Genomic DNA, 11,406 nt, shown 5'->3' with positions numbered 1-11,406 from the left:
CAATAGGAATGTAGTTCGGTAAACCCTGGTAGGCAGCCACTCAAGAACTTTCTGTAACGTGTTTATTACCTATAAAAATATTTTTAATGGAATAAACAGTGGAACACAATACTCTCATTTAAAATTACTGTGGTGAAGAATTTGGTATGGGAAGATGTTCATGATATTTTAGTAGACGCCTGTCCGGAGTGATCCCATTTTTATTTTTAAAATGAATATACATATACATACATACATATATGTGTGTGTGTATATATATATGTATGTATATATGTATATATATAAAATGACAAGTTCGGAAGCATATACTCTAAGTAGTTTAACAGTGAGGCCATTTTTATACATTTTCGAACTTTTTCAAATTTTAAAATTTTGTAATAATATTTTGTAATAACAAGAATAATATTTTTAAACAAGAAGGAGAGAAAAAAAGTAAATTGGAGAAAGTCCTAAAGAGGCGAAACGGAGCCGGCGGATGGAAGGAGCCTTTGAAGGCCGCCCCCACGTGGCCACAAGGATGCATTTCCCTTCGGAATTTCCTCTAAGTGGGGCTCCTTCCTAAAGAGGAACCAACGTGCGCACCACGTGCTCCAGATTTCTGTCGGGGTTGGGGTCCAGAAGCCCAGGATGTTAACATACCCTTTGTTTCCTCTTCCTCAGTCTGGGCCGAACCTGCAGCAAGGGGGTCACCCCGGATGCATTCTTCTTTGTGTATAAAAGTGGCATCTCCCCAGGAATCGTGGTGGGGGCCACATTTTACTCAAATTGTTTCCAGAGGTCTGTTTGCAGCACCTGATCTTTTTTTTTTCCGTTGATGTTGGTCCAGCTGTTTTCTGATGTCCGAAGCGCTCAGGGATTGGTGCCGACAGGGACATTTACCTGCAGGCGAGGTATGGGAGGGTTAAGAGATTACCGAAGAGACTGTTTACTGTAATGGTCCAAGCATGAGGTGAGAAAAAGTCTGACCACATACAGTAGGCGTGGGAACAGAAAGGAACAGATTTGAGAGAACTGTAAAGAATATGCAATAAGAGGTGGTAACCAACTTCACGTGTAGCTTAATGTGAAAAAAATTCCAGGACACGCCAAGGTAAAGAGTCTGAGTGGAAGAGTCATGCACCGGTGACAGAAATAAAGTGATCAGAAATAAGAGCTAGTTTTCAGGAATGTGATTTTTAAAAAAATTCGACTTTTGATATATCCCAGGGCCATTTCTAGGTAGAAATGACCTATCCTAGCAGATTCTCAGTTTCAGCTCCATCAGAGTCTCTGGGGAAGTTTGCTTGTGAAGAATATGGATTTCTGGATCGCGTCCCAGATCGATTGAATCAAAATCTCTAGGGATGGGTCCTCAGTATTGTGGGGAAAACTTTTTTAAAAGAAGGTTAATTTTTAATAAGCGCCTACTGTTTCCCCGAAAATAAGACCTAGCCGGACAATCAGCTCTAATGCGTCTTGGAGCAAAAATTAACACAAGACCCGGTATTATAATATTATACTATATTATATGTTATACCTGATTTTATAGTAAAGTAAGACCAGGCCTTATATTAATTTTTGCTGTAAGAGACGCATTGGAGCTGATTGTCCGGCTAGGTCTTATTTTCGGGCAAACACGGTAGTAGGGATTAAGGGAAGGGGAGCTGGGGAGAGGCTCTGAAGCACAGCCAAGTTTGGGAAATAATGACTCACCCAACCTTTCACCCAAGACAAAGATCCATTTGCAAAGCCTTCCTGGTAGTTAGCCCTCCAGCTTCTGTTTGTAAAAAGAACAAAGACAAGCCCCCACCCCAGACTGATACTCCAGACCTCCGTGGTCTTTCCACCATTTCCAGTTTTTTGGCCCAGTCTGTTCATATATATGTATCACAAGAAGGCATGAGAATTTCCACTCCAGTGCCTTTCCTCATATTCTTTCCCCTCCTCTTACCCACCTGGAGCCCCCATCTTTCCTAGACCACCAGCTCATACCCTCTCTCTTCTACCAAGCCTTTCCATCCCAATCAAGCCTGCAGCCAACTCTGCCTTATCCAAGCTCATAACTTTTAATATTGGTACCATTCGTTTGGCACTTAGAGAAAAATGTTAACAAGGTAAGAGTGTCCTAACTCACCATACAACAGAAGTGTTTTGAGAGCAGGGGCTCCCACAGAGAACGTTGCCCTGCAGATCTCAGGGTGGCAAAGCACTGCGAATTTGCACTTGGCTCTGGAATTTCCTCCACAAGGTGAGTTCCAGGTTCCTTCTAGAAGCCCCCAAGGAATGCTGCAGAGAGGGCTGTTTTTCTGGGCCTGGTTCTGAGGGGTGACCTCCTTTCCAGCTCTTGTGCTGGGAGGCTCTGTGCCTAGGATCGGCTGGCTGTGGACCAGCACCTCATAGGTATCTGACACCATGGTAGTCAAGGTCAGAAAAAAAGTGAGTGTGTGTCCTGTGGGTCTGAACACTGCCTGAAATGGTCCTCAGCAAACCAGAAGTTGTACTGAGTTGTCATACTTTACCAGTCCACATAAATCTTGTAGTCCTATTGTAATACTCCCATGCTTGTTTGAATTTCATAAGATTGTTTTGACTTATGAAACATTGAAAGTTGATGATTCGATGCTTCAAGACCTCTCTTCTGCTCCACCCTCCATCACTCTGAGCCTTCTTCCTGGGGTGGGGTCTGTCCGTGCCTCTGAGCAGCACAGCTCCAGGGAGTCTCAGCGGCTGTAGAATTTCCACCATGATGACATTCTCAGCCAACCTAGAGGGAAGCTCCTGATGTGACTTTAGAGAGCCAGGGACAAGGTGGCCAGGTGGCAAATGTGTGGGGAAGTATCAGTGCCCTGGCAGCCATGATTGCCCTTCAGGCTTTCTAGAACCTTCCACAGCCTCAGTTATTCTGATATGCTGATGTCAAAACTTGCCTACTCTGAGAGTGTCAGTGACTGACAACAGCTCAGAGAGTGACCCAGCCCAGGACCCCTGAATCTGCCCTGGGGTCAGAGCTTTGAGCCTCAGGAATGAAGGATTGAACCCCAGAGCATTCTGGGCTCCCTGAGCAGAGGGAAAAGCTCTGGGCCTGGGCTCTTCAGGGCAGAAGTGAGGTCACCCTGAGCTAGTAAGGATGAGGAGTACAGTGAAAGGATATAGGTGGGTCTTACTTCAAGCAAACTCCAAATGTGGAAAAATCCAGACATAGGAAACAAGCATCAGAGTGTATTTTTAGATTTATTTTCAAAAATTCAATAACTAAAGTTATTTAATTTTCCCATAACTAAGTTTCCACAGCTTTTGAAAATAGTGTTTTAGTTATAAAAATGAGATTTCTCACCATGTACATTCAGGAACATTTATTGTGCAGAACATGGCCCAGTCAGCAATGACATTACTAACTAATAGAAACAAGCTTATTAGTCAAATTCTGACTCATACGAGAGATGTTGAAGTTTTATAAGGCTGACCTTGAGTCATCAATTTTGGATGACCTTGTGATGAATACAATACTGCCTATAGCTTGCAGGGCAGAAGGCACTCACATCACACAGTAGATGAAACTGGATTATTTTATAGGGACACCAAGTCCTTTCTAGTGGGCTAGGGACAAAACCCACTCAGTAGAAATCAGTCAACAAGTCCACACTGAGTACCTACCAGGTCCTCAGCCTATGATGGGCATGAAGAGTATATAATCAAAGTGACCATATTTTCTAAACAAAATACCAAGGGATTTTATATAACTTTGAAGGTTTTTATGTTTTTATGTCACTTTGAAGGTTTTTATGTCACTTACTGGTGCTAAGAGAGAGTCTGGGAGATGTAATTTGGACCCCCAACTAAAGAAAAATCTGGGACAAGATTTTACAGATTCATCTGGGTAAAAGGGTATCTGACATTGTAACTATCCTAGGAAAATAAACATGCAGGGTCATGTGTTCAACAAAACCCGCTCAAGGCTAACACAATGGTGAAAGATGTAGGCACTGCTGCAAGGAGCTCACTGTCCAGTGAGACGGACGTGCAAACCAACAATGATAAAGGGATGGATGTGAAAACAACATTCAGTAGAGTGAAGAAGGTATGTGAAGTCTCACCCGGGAGTCAGGGAAGGTTTCTCAAAGCACGCAACTTGAACCGAACAGTGAAACATCAGGAACAGATTGCTGGGCAGATGAGGTGGGGCGAGGAAGATTCCAGACCGAAATCAGAATGTCTACAGCGTGGGGGACTGGGAGGCCATGCATAGAAGGATAAGAAGTTCAGTGTGGTTACAATGATGGCTGATCGTGGGATGGGGCGAGCGGTGAGGGATAAGACCGAGGTCAGGTCATAAATGGTCCATTTTGTTATGTTCATAATTTAGATTGTATTATCTAAGTCAAGGGCTGTCAAATAATTTTAGCTCTAAACCCCTTCATATGAAAACCTGAGAAGTGCAATAGAGAAATAAGATCAATGAGGAAGTGACCTGTGGGGACATGTGGGGGCGGTTTCACAAGCCCCTCGAGAGCTTGGCCTCCCACATCTCCACTGGTAGTCTCTGAAGAATTTCCATAGAGCACACTTTGAAAACCGCTGACCTAGGACTTGGAGAGTAACTGAGGGGCTCTGAGCAGGGGGTACAAAACGAAATTGACATTCGGAAAGATTACTCTTGAGGATCTGTGAATGGTTTCTTTAAGGGGAGTTGATATTTCAAGAGGTAAGCACCAAAGTCCAAGTGAGCCACAGTGAGGGGACAAATATTGGAGTCACAGCTGCCAAAAAGAGAGGCCCTGATAAACATGCCAAACCTGCAGTTTGGACCCTAGCAGGACTAGACCAGCTTCATAAATACTGAAGTCCAATTTGGACTCACATCATTCTCAGCTCTCACCCTGCCTGCTGCCAGAAGGGAAAGTAAATCTCTGGAACAAGACAACATCTTACAGAGCCTCACAGTATCCCTAAAAGTTTCCAAATATAGTGTCTGTCACTTAATCAAAAACAACCAAGCATGCAAAAGATAAAATTGACTGAAAATCAAGACCAGGACAGATAACAGATACAAATTCACAGGGAGCCAGAGAGTGAAGTTGCCAGACATGGATTTTAAACTAACTGTGATTGATAAGTTTATATGTGATTAATAAATGACAAGATGGATAATTTCAACAGAGAATTGGATGCAATAAAAGAGAATCAAACAGTAATTCTATAATATAAATAACTCCATAGATGATGGATTTAACAACAGAGCAGACATAGCAGAAGCAAGAATTAGTAAAGTGATTTTCTGGGGAAAAAAAATCATAAGAAAATATCCAGACTGATGCACAGAGAGACAAAGGAATGGAAAATACAGGAAAACGTAAAAAAGAATATAGGACATGGTGAAATGGCCTAACATATGTGTAATTGGAACCCCAGAAGGAAAGGAGAAAGAGAAAGACGCAGGAGTAATACTTAAAGGGATAATGACCTATAATTCTTCAAAACTAATGACATGAGACAAGCCACAGCTACAAGAATACAAATTCCAATTAGAATAAATCAAAAGGAAACCATGCCTAAGCTCATTAGTGAAATAACTTAAAACCAAAAGAAAAAGGAAAACATTATAAATAACCAGATAAAAAGGACATACTTTTTTCAAGGGAACATAAGATAAGACCTACTGCTAAGTTCTCAACAGAAAAAAATGGAATCCACTAGACGACAGATGACTCCTTAAAAGTACTGAAAGAAAATACGTGCCAACTTAGAATTCTGCACCCCAAAAAAGCATTACTCAAACATGAAACTATAACAACACACTTCCAGACAAACAAAAACAGATAATTTGTTAGCAGCACACCCACACTAAAGGAAATTAAAGGGGAATTTTTAAGGCATAAGGAAAGTGATTCAAATCAAAGCAGATGGAAATACAGAAAGGAATGACAGAAATTAAAAAGAGAAAAATTTCAAACAAATCTGTAACAAAAAATTAAAAAGTCCACTACTGAGGAATAAAAATAATCAAAGAGGTACAATATCTTCCTACAGAAAACTAGAAAACATCACTGAGAAAAATTAAAGACCTACAAAGAGGAGGGAAAGACTAAGTTAATAGAATGAAAGCTAAGTATAGTAACAATATCAGCTCTTCTCCCATCTTTATCTACAGCTTTCAGAGTAATCTCAACCATATAATTTTCTTGTGGATATTTACATGCTGATTCTAAAATTTTTATGGACATTCTAAAGGCCAGAAACAGCAATACGCTCATGAAGAAGGAGAACAAAGTGGGGGAATTACACTATCAGATACACTATTACAGTAATTAAACAGCGTGTAATGGTGCGTGAGTAAATATGCAGGTTAATGGGACAGGATAGAAAGTCCAGAAACAGACCTACACATACATGGCACCTGACTTATGACAAACGTGGTGCTGCAGAGCAGTGGGGGAAAGAATATTTTCTCCAATGAACGATGCTGAGTTAGTTGGATAACGCTATGGGAAAAAGGTCTAGACTCGCCCTGTACACCAAAATCAATTCCTGGTGGACTGTAGCTCTGAATGTAAAAGATAAGACAACATGATTCTGGAAGAAAACATAAAAGAATATCTTTATGACCTAGTGAAAAGGTAAAGCTTTACTATGGAGAACACAAAGAGCACTAATCATAAAGAAAAAGATTGCTAAATCAGACTATTATAAATAAACATTTGGTTTATCCAGGGACACCATTAAGAAAGTGAAAGGGCAAAGAAAAGATATTTGAAATGCATATAATTAACAAGGAGCTTAAATCCAAATATAAAAGTAATGCCTACAAATCAATGAGAAAAAAAACAGACAAGCCAGTAGGAAAATGGACTAGAGCCGAAACTTCACATAAGACGATATCTAAATGGCCATTAAATTGGTACATACAACCACTTTGGCAAATTATACACCATTAACTACCAAAACAGATCTGTTGCCTACCTATGATCCAGCAACTCTACTCCTAGGTGTAGACCTCATAGAAATGTGTGCATGTGCTCATCAGATAAATACATAATGAATATTCATATAGCAGAATACTATCCAGCAATGAAAGAGAACAAACCATTCTTACATATAATAGTACGGCTGGATATCACAAACATAATAAAGGGAGAAAGATATATAGAGTTCAAAAATAGGCCCCAAATGGCGTCACGCGTTACTAATAGAATGTTTTGCAGAATGGCTCTGCAGTAACACACATACAAAAGCATGGCTGGATCTCACAGTCACAACAGTGGGAGAAAGAGTATATAAAGTTAAAAAATAGGCCAACAGGTGTGTTAAAAGTTGGGATAGTGGTTACTTTTGTTTCCTCATTTAGATTGAAGTTCAATATTCTAGCAAAATGTATACATAGGTGATATTATGTTCTTCTCAGTGCATTATGTCGAGGGGCAATGAGGTCAATTTGTTCTACTATTGATGAAGATGAATTTGATTATTCAATTAAAGTGGTGTTTGACAGATTCTTCTATTAATTTAGCCTGTTCTCCAACAAGGTTCACCTAACAAATTTAGCATCCATTAATGGTTCTTACCTAAATCAATTTTCACATGGTGGTTATAAAATGGTGATTTTACATTTTTTTCATTCCTTTTACATTTATTAGTTGACTTTTTTTTTGTAAAGAAGAGCTTTCCTTTCTCCACCTAACAAAAAACAAAAACAAAACCTTAATATGGATTCACAGATTCCTTAATGAGCTATAAGGCATTCCTATCTTTGTTTTGACACTCAAATGGTCCCAAAGTTAGCTAGTAGTGAGTCTCTTTGGGCTCAGTTTTTGAGCACTTTCTTACTTTCTGGCACAGGATGTTCCATTGTTCATCTTTTAGGTTTCCTCACCAGCCCTGGAGTCAGCCGTTTCTCCAAGAGTTCCTAGTTCCTTTTAATGGTATTTAGTGACCATGATACAGGCTTGAGAAGTGCTCATTGCAACTGAGTTGCTCTTTCTAGTTTCTTTCAGGGGACTGAGTCAGGGAGTGTGTGTGTGTGTGTGTGTGTGCGCACGTGTATATTTACACAGCTACTTACAATTCCAGTCCGATCCCACAGTTCTTTCTTGCCTCCTTGCACCCCATATTTACTTCTCCTGTCTCTCACAGAACCCTGGTTCCCTGAAATATCAATATTTTTACTCATCTGCTCAAAAATAGGTTTCGTAAATTATACCAAAACAACTTACCAAGTCAAGTTCAATCTCTCATTGTAGCTCAATAGCTCTTGTTTTCTTAGAATATATACCACCAGGTTTTCAGTTTTGTCCTTATGTTATCAATATGATATACCACTAGGTTTTTTGTGTTGTTTATATTGATTTTTATGTTTATCTCCTCACACTTGTTGCTTTACTTTTCTGAAATATAAGACATTAAAATTACCGAGAAGTCGAGCCTATATAAATGGGTACACGCAGAGAAGAGCCATTCTCGACTCTACCCCTCGTATCTCCTTTCCATCTACCTCTGAGTAATGTTATATTTCCAGATCTGGATGTGGGGATACACACGTGTATTTAGTTTTTATTATTCATAAAGCTGAACCCTTATGATTTGTGCATTTCTATATATTTCATACATGAAAGAAAATGTTAATAAAATAAACCCAGTGAGATGGGCCAGTCAGTGTTCAATTGGAAAAGCCTCATCACTAAGTATTATTGAATAAGGGAATTATTATAGAAATAAGACCTTGCACACTTACAGGATGAGCTGGGAGAAGTACCAGTCCAGAAGGGGGAGTTGCAGGATCAGCGGACAGTCACTAAGCAGCCTTTCTAGAACATGGCAAGGTGGCAAAGTCACAGACACAGGGCAATCTGGGAAGCCAAGCACATCCCACCACTGGAGCAGGACCACCGAGGGGTTGGTGCAAAAGCTGGTAGAAAAGCATCACTTCTGTGGGGCCTCAGGCAAGTACCTGGTGGCTGCACTGGGGTTACTGTTGAGGGACGGGCTGGTGGGATGGTAGGCCACATGTGCCCCCTGGCAGGTGTCTTTTCTCCACCCTTTGGGAGCTGCTGCGGCCTTTTGATCTTGGTGGTGCCTCCCTGGGCTCCTGCCCATTGGCAAGGACATGGTTCACTTGTGGGTCTGCAGTGCTGTGCCTCCCACCAGGGTTCGTCCAGCAGAGGCATCTCTGGTCCTATAGGGTTTCTGGGAGCACTCCCTGCTGCTTCAGTTGTGCCACCTTCTGGCTTAAGTTCCCTTGGGACAGCTGGGGTGGCTTCCTGGGTCCCAGGATGGCAGCTCAGCTGTGGCCTCTCAGGTGAAATTATTCAAATAATCGGGCTTCCTGGGTTCAGTGAAGACACTGCCCAAAGCCAAGAAGTAGCCTGCGGTGAGAGGAAAGAAGAGCAGAGGGGAGGAGATGAGCCATGAAGCACCCAGCCCAGCCAGCGACGTAGGGGAGGCGCAGGGAGAGAGTGCTGGGGGCAAGTTTAAAGTAGTTGCAGCTTGTCGGGAGAGGAAGGAAGGAAGGGGTGGCCAGCTCTTGGCAAAGACTTTCCAAACAGGTGCCTTTCAAGCAATACCAAGAAAGATGAGACTCAAAGATTGTGAGCAAAGGTTTCTGGGGGCCAAAAAGTACTAACCAATTTTGCTGTAAGGCAAATTTATCATATCTCCAAAACTTTCTAATAATTAATACATTTCAGGGCATAGATGTGGGTGTTGCAACACAGGTGAAAAGGTAGTCCATTGGATGTACCCAACAGGTCAGGGGGTGTAGCTCAGGGGTAGAGCATTTGACTGCAGATCAACAGGTCCCCGGTTCGAATCCGGGTGCCCCCTACCTTATCAGTTTTCCTATTCATAGCAGTGGCTCATGTTCCACTTTCCTTTCATCCAATTAGGATCCTTCCTGCCATTGGAATCCAGAGGGTGTCCCCTGCCCAACTGCTCTGTGGGTGGGCTGCTCTCCCAAGTCTTCCTGTACTAACATCCCAGGTGTGCCCCCTCTTCTTGGCCTCTGGCTTTCCCCACCTTCCGGACTTATCTCATTTCATCACCTCTATTGGATCCTCAAAGAGAAGGCAAGGACCCTCCTGCAGAATTCTGCTGGGCTTTTCCAGGGCAGACCAGAGAGCTGCAGATGCAGCAGCCTTCCCGGGGCCGGACAGTAAGTGATAACCCTACATCATCACCCTCCTCTTCCTCCCGAAACAGTTTGGCACGTGGAGTGGTGGACAGGCCTACTGAGACAAGTCGGAGCAGCCAGGGTCTCCACGCAGGCTTGACATTTTCCTCTGGGGAACTGGTTCCTCCACCCAGAGCTCAAACACACACTTGCTTCAACCGCACAGGCCCAAAGCCTGGCTTCCGTACTCTAACAAGGCAGACAGGGATGCCGCAGCGTTGTTCCAACAAACGCCAATGACTGGAGCTCTGTGACGCTGTCCCAATTAGAGTCCATTTCTGTCTTCACCGAAGGCAGAAAGGTGAAGCGGTGGGAACCCAGGTAGGTGGGTAGCTTTGGAAATGGTTGGCCGGCTAAATCAAAATGTCAATGGGAAATGGCTTGGGGGTTCTTCAGGCAGTATCTCTCGTTTTTTCCTCTCTGATGAGCCCGCCCAGGGACAAGGCCTGGAAATCTGGAGAGTTGAGGGAAGGTGTCTTACTAGGAGCCAGTTTGGCAGCTTCTAAAAACTCAGTCCAGGAAGAGGCTCTAACAATTATGGAGAGGTGAGTGTTACCACACAGATGAAAGGTATCAATTATGTTACATTAGTATCTGAGGGGGTGTAGCTCAGGGGTAGAGTATTTAACTGCAGATCAACAGGTCCCCGGTTCGAATCCGAGCGCCCCCTCATGTATGTACAATTTTGAGTAGTCTTCCCACCCACCTTCCATCACACGTTCCCAGTCAGGGATAAATGGTGCTTGACCTCAGGCAGGCCACTGAGTGCAGAGTTCCATTTCTGAAGCCCCAGATTCCTCACTGGCAGGCTAAAGTTCTTTGGGGGGGTTGGGGTTAGGTGCTAGGAGGCTGAGAGTATCAGGAGAGCTACCGTCCAGTTCCACTCCTTGACCCGCTCAATGCCAGCTAGGCAGCAGTTGTGAAGACCAGTGATTCCTGGCACACCTCTAGAAGTGAGGGGAGCACCTCAAAAGTTCCCAGGAACATCTGGTTTTGGTTCTTTGTCAGAGCCTCCCAGATGCCCGGAGGATGAGTCAGAGAAGTGCCCCTTGGAGAAGTTGCTCAAGCTCTCATGTGCCTCAGTTTTGGCATCTCTAAAATGGAGCACAATCATAGTCCCACCTCAGAGGCTTTTTTTCTGTGAGAATTTAAAGCACTTACAATACCTAGTACTCAAGGGCAGTTGTTACTATCAGCTACAAATCCACCCTCAGGTAAGTGAACAAAGGGGCTGCGGTGAGTCCCTGACTGCCTTGGGGAGTGTCTGC

At 42.9% G+C, this 11,406-nt stretch overlaps 2 non-coding genes across 2 annotated transcripts; both read left to right on the top strand.

Moving 5' to 3' along the window:
- The first annotated feature begins 9,720 nt into the window (after positions 1-9,720).
- Positions 9,721-9,792, top strand: TRNAC-GCA (transfer RNA cysteine (anticodon GCA)). Its single transcript has one exon. It is a non-coding gene; the product is annotated as a tRNA-Cys (tRNA).
- Positions 9,793-10,736: 944 nt separating this feature from the next.
- Positions 10,737-10,808, top strand: TRNAC-GCA (transfer RNA cysteine (anticodon GCA)). The gene has a single exon. It is a non-coding gene; the product is annotated as a tRNA-Cys (tRNA).
- Positions 10,809-11,406: the final 598 nt, after the last annotated feature.

This window comes from Rhinolophus ferrumequinum, chromosome 26 (genome assembly GCF_004115265.2).
Source record: "Rhinolophus ferrumequinum isolate MPI-CBG mRhiFer1 chromosome 26, mRhiFer1_v1.p, whole genome shotgun sequence".
Lineage (NCBI taxonomy): Eukaryota > Metazoa > Chordata > Mammalia > Chiroptera > Rhinolophidae > Rhinolophus > Rhinolophus ferrumequinum.
This window is presented reverse-complemented; position numbering and strand designations above follow the sequence as displayed.